Raw genomic sequence first — 14,428 nt, 5'->3', positions numbered from 1 at the left:
GATAATGACACCATTTAACCCAGATAGGGAACTATTTTGATGCCTTTCCTGGATGCCTCCAGCTGTGCTGAATCTGCTTGGACATTTCACAGAAAATGGGACTCTACTCTCAGAACCTCTCTGGGCTTCAATTGGCCAACTTTGGAGGTCAGACTTTGTGGAGATCTCCCCAGACATCTTCAGCTGTGCCTGTACACTGGACACATATACCTCCTCTCTTCTCACTTACTAGTTTTCCTTTATGTGCTGTCTTCTAACATTAGCATGTAAACTTTTTTTTTGAATTGTAGTATATTTAAAGACAGAAAAATGCAACAAAAATAGATTTAAGCTCAAACATTTCTACTTTTGTCCTGGCCATCAGTTATATACATTATACTTAAAAGGATCTATTTTTGTCATTTCAGCATTCAACTGTTGACTAAATATAGATTTGTCCTTAATTATTTTTTCTTTTTTTAAATTTAGTTTTAGATTATGACATTCATTTCCACAAAATTTTGAGTTCCAATTTTTCTCCCTATCTCTCCTCCTCTCCCCACCTCATAACACCTTGCATTCTCATTACCCCTTCCTTCAATGTGTTCTCCCTTCTATCACACCCCACCCTTCCCTTATCCCCATCTTCTCTCTTTTCTTGTAGGGCAAGATAGGTTTCTATACCCCATTACCTGTATTTCTTATTTCCCAGTTACATGCAATAACAATTCTCAACATTCATTTCTAATACTTTGAATTCTAACTTCTATCTCTTTTTCCCTCTCCACCCATCCCCACTGACAAGGCAAGCAATTCAATAAAGGCTATATATGTGTCGTTTTGCTAAAGACTTCTATCTTTCCCTCCATCCTACCCTGTCCCCCCTTTATTCTATTCTCTCATTTGACCTTGTCCCTTCCCAAAGATGTTTACTTCTAGTTACCCCCTTCCCCCATTTGCCCTCCCTTCTATTATCCCCCTCATCCCATTTATCTCCTTCTCTGCTACTTTCCTGTAGTGTAAGATAGATTTTCATACCAAATTTAGTGAGCATGTTATTACCTCCTTAAGCCATATGTGAAAAGAGTAAACTTCACTTTTCTCCTCTCACCTTCTCCCTTTTCTTCTCCATTGAAAAAGATTTTTCTTGTCTCTTTTATGAGTGATAATATGCCCCATTCCATTTCTTCCTTTTTCCTCCCAATATATTCCTCTCTCACCCCCTAAATTTATTTTTTATAGATATCATCCCTTCTGAACTCAATCTGTGCTCTCTGTCTATATGTGTGCACACGCGCGCGTTTGTGTGTGTGTATAATCCCTCCACCTGTCCAAATACTGAGAAAAGTCTCAAGAGTTACAAAAAACTTTTCATGTAGGAGTGTAAACAGTTCAGCTTTAGAAAGTCCTTCCTGATTTCTCTTTCCTGTTTACCTTTTCATGCTTCTCTTGATTCTTGTGTTTGAAAGTCAAACTTTCTATTCAGCTCTGGTCTTTTCATCAAGAATGTTTGAAAGTCTTCTATATCATTGAATGACCATTTATTCCCTTGAAGTATTATACTCAATTTTGCTGGGTAGGTGATTCTTGGTTTTAATCCCAGTTCCTTTGACTTCTGGAATATCCTATTCCAAGCCCTGAGAACGCTTAATGTAGAAACTGCCATATCCTGTGTTATCCTGATTGTACTTCCACAGTACTCGAATTGTTTCTTTCTAGCTGCTTGCAATATTTTCTCCTTGACCTGGGAACTCTGAAATTTGGCCACAATATAACTAGGAGTTTCTCTTTTCGAGTCTCTTTCAGGAGGTGATCAGTGGATACTTTCAATATTTATTTTGCCCTCTGGTTCTAGAATATCAGGGCAGTTCTCCTTGACAATTTCATGAAGGATAATGTCCTTGATAATTTCATGAAAGATGATGTCTAGGCTCTTTTTTTGATCATGGCTTTCAGGTAGTCCCATAATTTTTATATTGTCTCTCCTGGATCTATTTTCCAGGTCAGTTGTTTTTCCAATGAGATATTTCACATTATCTTCCATTTTTTCATTCTTTTGGTTTTGTTTTGTGATTTCTTGGTTTCTCATAAAGTCATTAGCCTCCATCTGTTCCATTCTAATTTTGAAAGAACTATTTTCTTCAGTGAGCTTTTGAATCTCCTTTTCCATTTGGCTAATTCTGCTTTTGAAAGCATTCTTCTCCTCATTGACTTTTTGAACCTCTTTTGCCAGTTGAGTTAGCCTATTTTTCAAGGTGTTATTTTCTTCAGCATTTTTTTGGGTCTCCTTTAGCAGGGTGTTTACTTGTTTTTCATGCTTTGCTTGCATGTCACTCAATTCTCTTCCCAGTTTTTCCTTCACCTCTCTAACTTGATTTTCAAAATCCTTTTTGAGCTCTTCCATGGCCTGAGACCATTGAGTGGGCTGGGATACAGAAGCCTTGACTTCTGCGTTTTTCCCTGATGGTAAGCATTGTTCTTCCTCATCAGAAAGGAAGGGAGGAAATGCCTGTTCACCAAGAAAGTAACCTTCTATAGTCTTATTTTTTTCCCCTTTTCTGGGCATTTTCCCAGCCAATGACTTGACTTCTGAGTGTCTTCTCCACCCCCACCTCACCTCCAGATCCATCCAGCCAGCACTTGGGGTTTGAGATTCAAATGCTGCTCCCCAGCCTCAGGGGGTGGGGGCAGGGCTGCTGTTCAGTGTGAGATTAAGTTTAGGTGCTCAAGTCAGGGCAGGGCCACCTCACGGGCTCCGTTCCCTCAGGGAGTTTATGCAGAGACCTTCAACAATGGATCCAGGCTCCTGCCTGCTTGGGGAGCCCTGGTCTGCTGCTGCCTCAGCTGCTGCCTCCCGAGGGGGCCTGAGTTATGGGGGCACCCCACTCCCCTCTCGACCCGCCAAAGAGACCCTCTCACAGACCCTTGTCACCTGTGGGTGGAGGGACCCGTGCGGCTGCTGGAGATTCCATCCCTGAAGCCTGGTCGGATCTGCTCCTTTCAGCGCTGCGCCGCCAAGGCAGAGTTGGGCTCTGCTCCGGGTCCGGGGCACGAGGGACCTTTTGCGAGAGGTTTTCAGGCTCTCTGGAGCAGAAATCTCATCCGCTCCGTTCTGTGGCTTCTGCTGCTCCAGAATTCGCCCGTGGTTCTTTTTTTTACAGGTATTTTGTGGGCAGTGGGTTTGGAGGTAGCATATGTGCGTCTTTCTACTCCGCCATCTTGGCTCCGCCCCCCCCCCACACCTGGGCTAGGCTCTTTAGTTAATCTGATTCAAAGCTAAAAGCCTAAAGAATCTTTTTCTCATCTGGATCCTCAAAAAGGAGACAGGATTTCAGCTCTTTAAAGAAGCAGAGGAAAAAAAAACTATTCAGAGCTGAGAATTGTCACAACGTGTTCCTTCATGGAAATATGTGAAGTTATGGATAAAGTTTTTCTTTTAAGTAGCAAGAGTATTTGACTTGAGAAAAAAAGAGGATTAAAATGTTTATCATTAATGATTGCAAGTCCAGATTTATATATCCAAGTCAAAATCTGTCCTGAAGGAATAAAGAGAAGCATCAGATAGTGTTCTTCTTATCAGAATTAAGCAGAAAAAGATATTATTTGGCATTTCTGATTGTAAAGTGCTTGACACAAGGATGAACATATGTTAGATGCAACATTAATCTTATGTAATTGTTACACAATCTTTAAATTTGGATTTTGTTACATATAGATTGGGATTGACATTTGATAATTTGAAACATATTTGGTTATAAATAAGCAGTGATAATGTTGATGTTTGCTATATAATGGCAGATTTTCCATTTGAAATCTTGGCTAAGAAACTTAATTCCTGAAGTATCTCATTCTTCCAGAGTGAGTATAATTAGGGAAAAATAAACAAGTTTGTGAAACAAGGACATAAATCCATCAGACTGTAAGATTAACCATGATCCTCTTTGCTTTGTTTAAGCTTGAATGGGATTCCAGTGCAGACAGTTATGGTTAAAATGTAAAGGAAAGCTGGATAATCTGAGTAATGGGATTGAGAGATTTAGAAAGATAAAGGTTTGATTGAAAATATGAAGGGCAGATAAGAAAATTTGGGAATAAATCGGGGTTAGCCAAGCCCCTCCTCTCCCTAGATAGTTGTTCTGGATACCTTTGTGTTAGTTTCAGATGGTTTAAGTATATTTTGAGAGTCTGAGGAAGTATTTTAAGAGGACAGAAAAATTATGTAACTTGATTTGATAATTAATAGCTTAATCAAATTTGTGATGACCCTATCTGAAAGGATGCCAAGAGAATGCTATTTAAGACTTTATGGGACTACAATTCACTATCGTTTTAATCTCTGATTACAGGAACAGTTGTCTAAGTTATCATAAAGCCAATTGACACGGACTGCAGACTGAGAACTGCTAAAGGCAGATATCTGGGGAGAGTTTTGAAGACCTTGGACATGACCTAGGTAGGATCTTCCTAACTCTGTTTCCCAAGTTCACTATGTACTTTCTGAAAAAGGAAAATTAACTGTCAGATACTCATTCCTGGAATCGAGTAGAGATAAGGAAGTTCTTTCCTTCTATTAAGATATATGACATTGTCCCTCTTTTTGTTTTATAGCAAATTTCTATAATCAATAAGTTATATTAAATGATTATCAGGCAATACAGTGTATCCCCATATTGGTGAGGAGATAAATTTCTGTGTAAGGTGATGTGCAAATGCATTTACCTGAATGAATAAAAGGTTGCTTTAAGTTTTAAATATGCAATAAGGCATGTTGTTGAAAAAGTAGTTTATCTAAATGTTGTTATATTAGGAGTTGCATTGTTTTAAAAAAAAGAGGAATTGGTTATAAATTCTGTGTATGAGTTTCTTTGTTGTAGAATTCCTATTGAGAAAATGAGAATCCTTGACATATATATATGTATGTATGTGTGTGTGTGTGTGTGTGTGTGTGTGTGTGTGTGTGTGAGATTTTCAAGCCTATTCCATCTAAGGATGTATAAAGCATGTTAAAATGTTTATTTCTGCTATTAAGAAGGAAGTTTTAACTAAAATTGTTTTTGCTATAAATCAAGCATTTACAATTTGGTAAATAAGCAAAGGTCTTGGTTTTAGATCTTTTCTTGTAATTTTTGTCAATTAGATTCAAGAGGGTTTCATGATAAATTATAAACATTTTTTTAAGAAAGGGAAATTTTTTTTGTATAAAGGAATGTTTTGTAAAATATTTTGTATGATTTTTGGAAGGCCTTCCAAATTTATATTTGTAAGCAAATTTGTTATAATAGCTTGAGATTTTATGGGGGTTGAAAGATAAAGGAGACCAGGAATTTTATGGCTCCAGTAAGCTCTGTGATATTTCAAGACAAACAATGTCATGGCAGTTTCTTCATTCACCCTTAAAGGTCAGTCATTATTATGTCTCTTTGGTCAGGATCAAGGGACCTACCTAGGTCACTGCTCAAGATCTCATTTTAATATAGATCACCTCCTGTGTGGATCAAGTTGTAAGATAGTTAAATTATTTGGGGTTACTGTTTTAATGCTAAAACCTAAAGTTGGTCATTAATTACTGTGTGTGATGTATGGAAAGGAGGGTTCTGCCCATTCAGAGCAGCCCTCAGAGCTAATCAAAAAGTATAGCCTCCAGAAGCTCTAAGGAGCTTGTTTGAGTCATGGAGTTCCTTAACAAGGAATTTGTTTTGGTGATAAATGATCTCTAGTGATTGGCTTTTAGGACAAATTTAAGATTTAAGTCCTGGTTAAATTTTTGATCAGTGAAATCTTCCATCTGATGTAAAAGCCTCTGGGACCATTATAAATTGTATTCTACTACTCAGAGAAGAATGTGACTGTTATAGCCAGAAGCTTGCCACAGGGGACAATCCTGCTCTCAGCCCAGGATAGGATCCTTCTTACTCAGTTTCTCCATTGTGTTCCTCTGAAAATGAATGTTTTCTCAACTATTTCTGAATCTGGTTATAAGGTGGAGATGATATTCGATTAGGTCCTTGCTTTTCATCTTTATGGCATGTTTCTCAAAGTAGATAGTTCATGTTGGTACTCTTGTATAGTCTCGTGAAAGAAAAAAATCCCTGAAAAGGGACATTCTTTTCCAGAGGTGGTGGCCCCAGGTGGTCTGGGGGTTCCAGGGATGGCCTTGATGGGAGTGGTCAGTAGCCTGGAGATTTGGATTGGTAGGATTAAGGTTAGGAAGTAGAACAGAGATTTGGCATAGCAATAGGAAAAGCTTATGGGGCGCAAGAGATCCAGATCAAGTGGAGAAATCCAAGGAGATTTCAAGGTGAGGTTTTCCAGGGCCCTTTAGATAACCGGGACAAAAACATGAGGTCTTTGTGGGTTTCAAAGTGATGTAAGAGCAACTGGGTCTTAAAACAATTGACTGAATTAATTAGAGACCAAATCAGAGATATCTTCAGTTTGGGGAAAAGAATTTCAATGCGGTTTCTTAGAGGCAGGTAATATTTGGTAATATTTTGCATTGATAGCAAAGTTAAATATTTCTGTTTTATTTGAATTCATTTCATGAACGTAAGTTGATGTTAGTGTTCAAACCTATCATATGTACAACTCATTTTTTTTAGACTGAGCATGGTTAGAAAGGGATGGAGAAGCTTGGGAAACAGAAGTGTATCTATTAGAGCAATAAATGATTTAATGGTAAATTTGATTTTATGATTGTTATTTAATCAGGAACTAGAACTAGTATAGAAAGGCATGCCAGCTACTTGAGACTTGCTTTAAAGATGTTCCTCAGCCAATGTGAAATTATGGTCATATCTGAAACTGATTATTGCAGCTGGACATTTTAAAATTTTATAGGATTATTAATTGACTACTCTTCTGAGTCTAACTCCAGTTGTGGCTAGTAAGACTGTCTGAGCCACTGATCAATGATGCCAACAAGCCTGTGAGATGCTGGTATGAACTGCCAAAAGGTAATCTCATGGTAAGTTTGGGAGAATGATTTTTCTGCCTGAGCTAAGGTAAAATTCCCCTGACTCAATTTTCCCATTGACATTTGGCAGACTTTAAGCCTAGCTAAATGCCAGTTGACAATCTACTCCTTCCTAGAATTGATACAAGTTGTGGGGAAATGTTCCCTTGCTCCAGCTATGTCCCTGCTCTTAATAGCAATTTCCTGTAATCAAAAATTTTTTAAGCATAATACCAGATCTGTTAAATTATAGGTTGATAGGGGAACATCTGAGGTGAATATATAAGTCTAAGGTTAAGCTATTAGGCTTAGGATTTTAGACCAACAACAATAAGTTAGGATCCTTTAATTCTTAGTAATAGTATAGAGACAATCAGGTCAAGGGCTTGTGAATTTAGCATACTTAGTTAATATTATTCTTGTTACAAGTGGTTAATGCTAAAAGAAGAATGGTTTGTGGTCTATCTTGTAAATGCTTTAAAAGAAGCATCACATAGCCAGAAGTTGAAATTATTTTATAACACAATATGTACTGTGTTAAAAATGATTACTTATCATGTTTGTGTGTGTACTGGAGCCTGTTATTAATTCCTTAGTGAAATCTCATCCTCCTGATAGGGAAATGAATACTGAATTCATGTAAAATGTAAAAACTAGATACTAATGTGAATTTCTTAAATGTAACAATTGACCAAAATTCCAATTTTGATTTTGTAAGAATGACAAGAGTATAAAGCTTAGGAATGGTATTATCAAATTGTATCAAGGTCAGTTTTGTAGGAGAGTGGACATCTGAATTTCTACAAGAAGATAAAGGAAAGAAGATGCTGAGATGCTGTGCTGAAGATGGCTTGAATGAGCATCCAGATCAGAAAATTGCGTCAGATGATGTTCCTGCCCAGACTGCTGTATGAGATGGAAACTCTAAATAGACAATTCATTGATTTCCCTTTTTCTTTTGAATCTCTATATCTGTACTTATAACAAGGGGACTGCCACCTTGTAATTTGTCAATGAGTCAATCAACTTTGCTCTTTTCGCATGTTTATTTAAAGGGGAGATAGATGAAGGGAAGAATTCTTATGGAAAAGAAAGTGAGGAGGTATTGATTGAATTTAGGTGGGAAAAAAATTTTAATAAAGAAAAAAGAGAGAGTTTGTAGGAAACAGAAGGAAAGTGCTCTGTTTCCACAGGCTAAAAATTTCCAGCTTTGAGTGGTAATAGTTCAGCTTAAAACAACTGGGATTAATGGCAAGGCAACCTAAAACTCCAAGTGCATTTGCTTAAAGACATACAGTGGGCGTGTCAAAAGATTGTGATTCAAAAGAGAATGGACCAATCTGTTCTCTGATGGGAGTATCTGTCCTGCACTAACAGTGTAAAAATGCCTTTATTTCTGTATCTCTCTCTCTTTCTCCCCCTTTTTGAAGAGGGTTGGAGTCCACTTTGGTCAAAGTATTCAGTTCCTCTGAACTCTACTTTAATAAATTTTCCTTGGTACTTTTCAGTGTCAAACATGTTTCTAGCACATGTAATACAGCCTGACCTCAAGATAATCTGGAAAAGTAATTTGTGGAGGGAATTTCTAAAGAAAACAAACTTAGTAAGATGTTTGGCCTCTAAAACTTACAGAAAAGGCACCTTGCTCTGCTTGAGTGGACTTTTAAGCTGCTGTTCCCTCTGAACCCTGGTTTACCTTGTATTGTTCTCTTTCCCCATGGGATGTTGGGGGAGGCAACTCGGTAGGCCTCTGCACCTGGAAAAGCTGCCTAGATGTAAGCCTCCTCTCTCTCCCTATCCTACTCTTCCTCTTCCCAATGGGACATGCATTTTCTGGTCTGATAAGTCTCAAAGGTAAAAGAGACCAGGAATTACAGCTCCTCTCCAGCCAAGACTGGAAGGTAGGTAAGCCTCCCCTCTCTCTCTATCCCTTTCTCACCATGCAATTGTGGTCACTCTCCGAGCACTTAGGAAGGCTTAGAGGTGCTTTTGGGGCCTGACCCCTCAGGTCCCATTAGAGCAGACAGTTACAAGGCTGTCTCACACTTATGATGACACTCTCAGGCTCTCAGTTCAAGGATTAGAGGCCATATGCCTGGACACATGTTCCAAAACCCTATCCGAAAGGGTAAGTCCAATTCTCTCAATTCTTTTATCACTAGGGAATTGGGAAAACTTCAAGTACTCCCTTCAGTCTGCACCCCAATACTCCCTGTCCTCTTGCTCATGCCTGCAGGATCACCCTTCTCTCCTGGCCTGCTGGCCACCAGATCCTCACAGATGGACTCAGTGGAACTTCCTTGAGAGTTGACCCCTAAGCTATCAAAGAAAAAAAAGTGAATTTATGGATAATAATTTTTCTTTTTAAGTACAAAGAGTATTGGGCCTTAGAAATTAAAATGTTACCACTAGTGATTATGAATCCAGATTTGATTTGCTCATCCAGCTAAGTTATGGTTACCTGAATGGTAATTATTTAGTTCTGTTTCAAGTTTTAAATACATGATAACTGCTTGTGTTATGATTATATTTCTAAATTTTCTTATATTGTGTGATTTGGTGAATAATTGTGTTACCTATATTGTTAGAAAAGCAATTTCTCTTATAATATAGATGTTTGTTAGATTAAGAATTGTACTATCAGATTATGAGCTTGTTAATTAAAAGACGAATTTTGGAACCATTTTATCATAAATTCTTATTAAGCCTGTGTAAAGTTTTCTGTGTAGTAGAATTTCTAATGAGTAAAATTTTAAAGACCTGGTAAACTTTGTTATTGTGATAATGCTAGTTTAATTGTGTATGCTCTTGCCTTGGAAGAAAAAACTGAACTTCCTCCCCAAGGTAAACACCTTTTGGTACTTAGGAATTTGTGATTGTTGAGAATTTTGGTGATGCTAATAACAATTATATCCAAACCTACTGTGAATCAGCCTTTAATAGGTGCTTTCAGAGAAACAGTCTCTCCTCTCCTCTCCTCTCCTCTCCTCTCCTCTCCTCTCTTCTCCTCTTCTCTCCTCTCCTCTCCTCTCCTTTCCTCCCCTCTCTTCTCCTCACCCTAAGTGAGTACCTGCATAGACCTTGGCCTAAAGGGGCAAAGGTCTCCCAGTGCATCCTGGGTCATCTCCACTCATCCTGATGAATATCTGGTCACTGGATCCAGATGGTTCTGGAGGAGAAGTGAAACTGATGACCTTGCACAGTCGTCACTCACTCAAAACAAAGTCAAGTCTAAATCATGTCATCATTTCTCTGATGGCATGGTCTTCTTTCATAATGAAAGATTAACACATTGTTTTGTGTTTCAAGTATCCTAAGAACAGGCACTAATCTTGTGAATGTTGGTCTGAAAGGTTCAATGGCCCATTCTACATTTTTAAGGGGTGGACATAGAAGTGAAAAGTTAGAACAGCAAAAAAAATCTTAACAGGTTCTGGAAGTTCTGTGATTGATCATTAAGGAGTTTTAATGCTCCTCCTTACAACCCAGTCAACTTCCTTCCCTTCCTCCCTTCCCTTGAGCCAATAGTGTATCTCAGTAAGACTGCAAGCAACCCTGGAGTTTTTCTACTAACTCCTCTCATCCCAAATTAGATTAGAAAAAGAGAATTTCATTCTTTTCTACCACCTGCAAATTCACCCTCCTCTACCTGAAAAAAGAAAGGAAGGGAAGGGGTAGCAGCTACAACCTGGAAGTATCTAGGTTCAGCACACAGCCATAGCTCCTGGGAGAGAAGAAAGGGGATGGGTCAAGATAAAGAAGCCAGCCAGTCATTTGCACTTGGTAAGACAGTCTGTCCTTCTATCAATAATTTTTATATGATCTGGAAATGCAATTGATGTCATCTGAAGTTTATTGTTTGTGTTATAAATAACACAATTTGATTATCACTTATTAAAATTGTAAGTTTGCAGGTTATGTTTTAATGCTAAAATCTAAAGCTGGTCACTGTGTGTGTATGTATGGAAGGGATCAGTCCTCAGGGCTAGTCAAAAAATACAGCTCCCAGCAGCTCTAAGGAGCTTGTTTCAGTCATGGAGTTCTTAAACAAGGAACATGTTTTGGTGATAATTTGCAAATATATAGAAATGATCTCTAGTGATTGGCTTTTGCATGAAGGCAAGTTTCAATTGGAGATGTAAGGCCTGTAAAATTTTTGTAAAATTTTTGATTAGTGAAACTTTCCATCTGAGGTAAAAGCTCTTGGGACTGCAACAAACTATGTTTTGAGTTATCTGATGGATCAAAAAAATCTTTCAATCTGAGAGAAATGCCACTAGCTACTCAGAGAAAATGTGACTGCTATAGGTGGAGATCTTCCTCTGCAAAAGCTCAGAGGACAGTCCTGGCCTCAATCTAAGATGGATCCTCCCGGCTCAGTTTCCTCATAGTGTTCCTTTGAAAAGGAATGTTTCCCACCTAACTATTCCTGAATCTGGCTATGAGGTGGAATTGGTACTAAGTGTTTGCAAAATTGTGATGTTTTATCTAGTCATGTCCTTGCTTTTCCTTTTCATGGCAAATTTCTCTAATCAAGGCAAATGGTCAGTCTGAATGGGTAGCTATTCTATACTCCAGTTGGGTGAATTAGTACTCCTGCATAGCCATGTGAAAGATTAAATCCCTGGAATAGAATATTCTTCCCGAATGACATGGAAATAATTAGATAAAGGGAAAAGAAGTTTGTGAAACAGATACAAATACAATGTTGAATCATTATCCCATAGACTAAGCCTGGGATACATCTAAGCTACTATATTAAAGTGTGTGTTTAAGATCTGAGCTATTCAGCCTAAGAGTATATTCCTTTTAATTTCTTAGACAATTTAGTAAATGGGTATTTGCCCTAGTCATCTGCCTGTTATGAGATTTATATCTGTATGGAACAAGATCCTTAAATGTTTCAAAATGATGTTAGAATATTTGGGTATTGGTACAACTGACTGAGGGACCCAGCTGTTATTATATTAGTTACTGAACCTACATCAGACACATCTTCAGTTTGAGGAAAAAAATTTCAGTGCAATTTTCTTAGAGGAAAGTAACATATTTTTGTATTAATGGAAAAGTCGACTCCATTCAAAGTTTACTATTGTGGAAATAATACCTGTTTATACTGTGTGTTCTGTGGTACAAACATGTTTTGTTATAAGCAACTTATTGAATTGTACTGTTTTGGAATTAATTATTTATGGATCCTCCCAAATCTTTCATGATAACTGAAGTAAAAGTCAGTCTCTTATAAGTAAATTCTTCTGTATGACTATTGAACTCAAGGGTAGAAAACTTCTACTTGCAAAGCATTGTTACTCATATTCACATGTATAGAGTTGGATCCTCAACAATATCTGATCCTCCTAAAGGTATTGGAATCAGAGGGAAACTTTTGAGAAAATAACAAGATCAGAAAATCCTCTGGGTCAAAAGTAAGTAACAGTATCATGGGGCTTTTGGATTCTTTCTTTGTTTTTCCGCTTTTCTGACATGACTTTTAATGCTCCTTCTTTGGGGCCTGCATATTGCACTTATCTGTCAGATTGGTGTCTCCTGGACTATGCAACAAGGACACTTGTTCCACACTCCTCTCATCCCCTTGGATGCTGTTTCAGCCTCCTTTTACTGCCCTCCCCACATCCACACTGACAGAGACAGTTCCTTTGTCCCTCTCCCAAAAGCATTTGGGTGAATGGTGAGGCAGACAGGAGTACTGAGGCAGGAGGCAAGATGTGAAATGTGAGATGAGATGCAGGGTGGGGCAATCCAGAAAAGTGATCAAAAAAGATTATGCATTGAAGCCCCTCACCATGGGGACTTTCTTGTGTGCTTTCTAGCTGTGTTGTGCTCTGGGCCCCACCTTGAAACATTTCTCCTGTTCCTAGCCCACTGATTTCTGATTCCCACCCTGTGCCTAGGGTTAGGCTGCTTCCTTGGGACTGGGAATCTAATGCCTTAATTCAAATAGGGAACTCTTCTGAGCAGGGCAGAGTACATGATTGCTGGGTGTGTCACCATCATTTCAAGGATACTAGCTTACTCCCCATAGCTCTCCCCCATTCCCTGAAGACCCTGCATGGAGTTTATCCTTTGAGCACTCAAAGAAAATTACAGGCAGCCTCTTGGATGCAACCTATCCACTTCAGCCTGATATCTCCCCCTACCTCCTCCTGGGGGTCATAGTCTCTTCTTTCTTTCCCCCATCCTAACCCCGATATTAATCATTTTGCTCACTCATAAATTTGGTCAGTGCTTGTTTAACCTCCTGGTTTGCTTTGTGTCTTCTTGCCTGCCCCTTTCTCTGTCTCTACCCCCACCCCATCTTCCCCTGGTCCTTTCTCATTTCCCACAACCTACCCTCACCCTCTTCCTCTTGCCCCTCCCCCTCCTCTGGTGCCAGCTGATCCTTTCCCTTGCCTGCCATATCCCCCGCCTTGCAGCCGAATCCAGCTCCCCAACAGCCTGCACCCTCCAGTCCCTCCCTCACAAGAAGTGGGGCTTCCTATTTCCCTTCCTCCCAAGCCCCTGATTCCACCATGCATTTAGGTATTTTTCCTCCAAGGGAAGTAGCTGTCTTGCCCAGTGGGACAATTAGAGTGCATGTCCCATTCTCCATTTCTGGCCTCACTCAGGTCAAAGAGAAACTGGGTTGGTACTCTGAAGATCCCACCAAGTTTACCAAGGGCTTTACAGATGTGTCTCTTCAATTTGAGGTTTCTTGGGGAGACTCACATATCCTCTTCTCCACCTATTATACCAATGAGTAGAAGAGGAGAATCTGGGAACAGGCCCAGAAGTTTGGGAACACTTTGGGTAGCTCTGACCCCATGGGATATCCCCCAAGGAGTGGCTGCTATTCCCACTAGTGACCCAGAATGAGGTTATCAGAAGAATGAAGGCATATGGTGATTTGCCTATTAGAAGGCTTGAAGAATGGGTTTCAAAAGCAAGTAAATTATGAAAAATAAAAAAATCAAGGCGATCACTCAGTTTGCAGATGAAAATCATGCCCTTTTCCAGGGCTGGCTGATGGAAGCTATCAGGAAGTTCACCAATTTAGACCCTGACTCTACAGAAGGGGAAGCCATCCTTTCATGTACTTCAATTATCAGTCTGCCCCAGACATTAGGAGGAAACTGCAGAAACTGGTAATGGGATTCCAGATACCTCAGCCCCAATTAATAGAGACGACTTTTGGAGTCTTTAATAAAAGTGACTTAGCTGCAGCAGAGGAGAGACAATGCAGAGATGGACTAGAAACAGAGAACAAATGCAATTCTTGGCCACTGTTATGACTGAGAAAAGATCTGATGATGCTCCTGGTGACTCAGGCAGTGGAGAAACTTGCTTTTGATGGCAAGAAAAGGGCCACTGTTCCAAGGAGTATCCCTCCAGGATCCTCTCCCCCCCAGGAGCCCCTAGGACCAACACCTCCAGGACCATGCCCAACATGTGACCAGGAGGGACATTGAAGGAAGGATTGTCCCTGAGGCAAGAAGTACC

General features: G+C 39.3%; 1 protein-coding gene across 3 annotated transcripts in view; it reads left to right on the top strand.

The window, feature by feature from the left end:
- PTAFR (platelet activating factor receptor) overlaps nt 1-13,208 on the top strand; it is a 95,294-nt gene extending 82,086 nt beyond the window's left edge. Inside the window, exons 3-5 of one of the 3 annotated variants that reach the window (XR_011967140.1) lie at nt 4,326-4,432; nt 6,817-6,943; nt 7,699-13,207. The gene's annotated coding sequence lies outside the window, so the exon portion shown is untranslated. Of the gene's footprint in view, nt 1-4,325; nt 4,433-6,816 lie in introns of all 3 variants that reach the window. The other 2 variants (XR_011967138.1, XR_011967139.1) reach the window with 2 other exon arrangements.
- Nucleotides 13,209-14,428: the final 1,220 nt, after the last annotated feature.

This window comes from Notamacropus eugenii, chromosome 5, assembly GCF_028372415.1.
Source record: "Notamacropus eugenii isolate mMacEug1 chromosome 5, mMacEug1.pri_v2, whole genome shotgun sequence".
Classification (NCBI taxonomy): Eukaryota; Metazoa; Chordata; class Mammalia; order Diprotodontia; family Macropodidae; genus Notamacropus; species Notamacropus eugenii.
The sequence above is the reverse complement of the archived record's forward strand: the minus strand, read 5'-3'. Positions and strand labels throughout refer to the sequence as shown.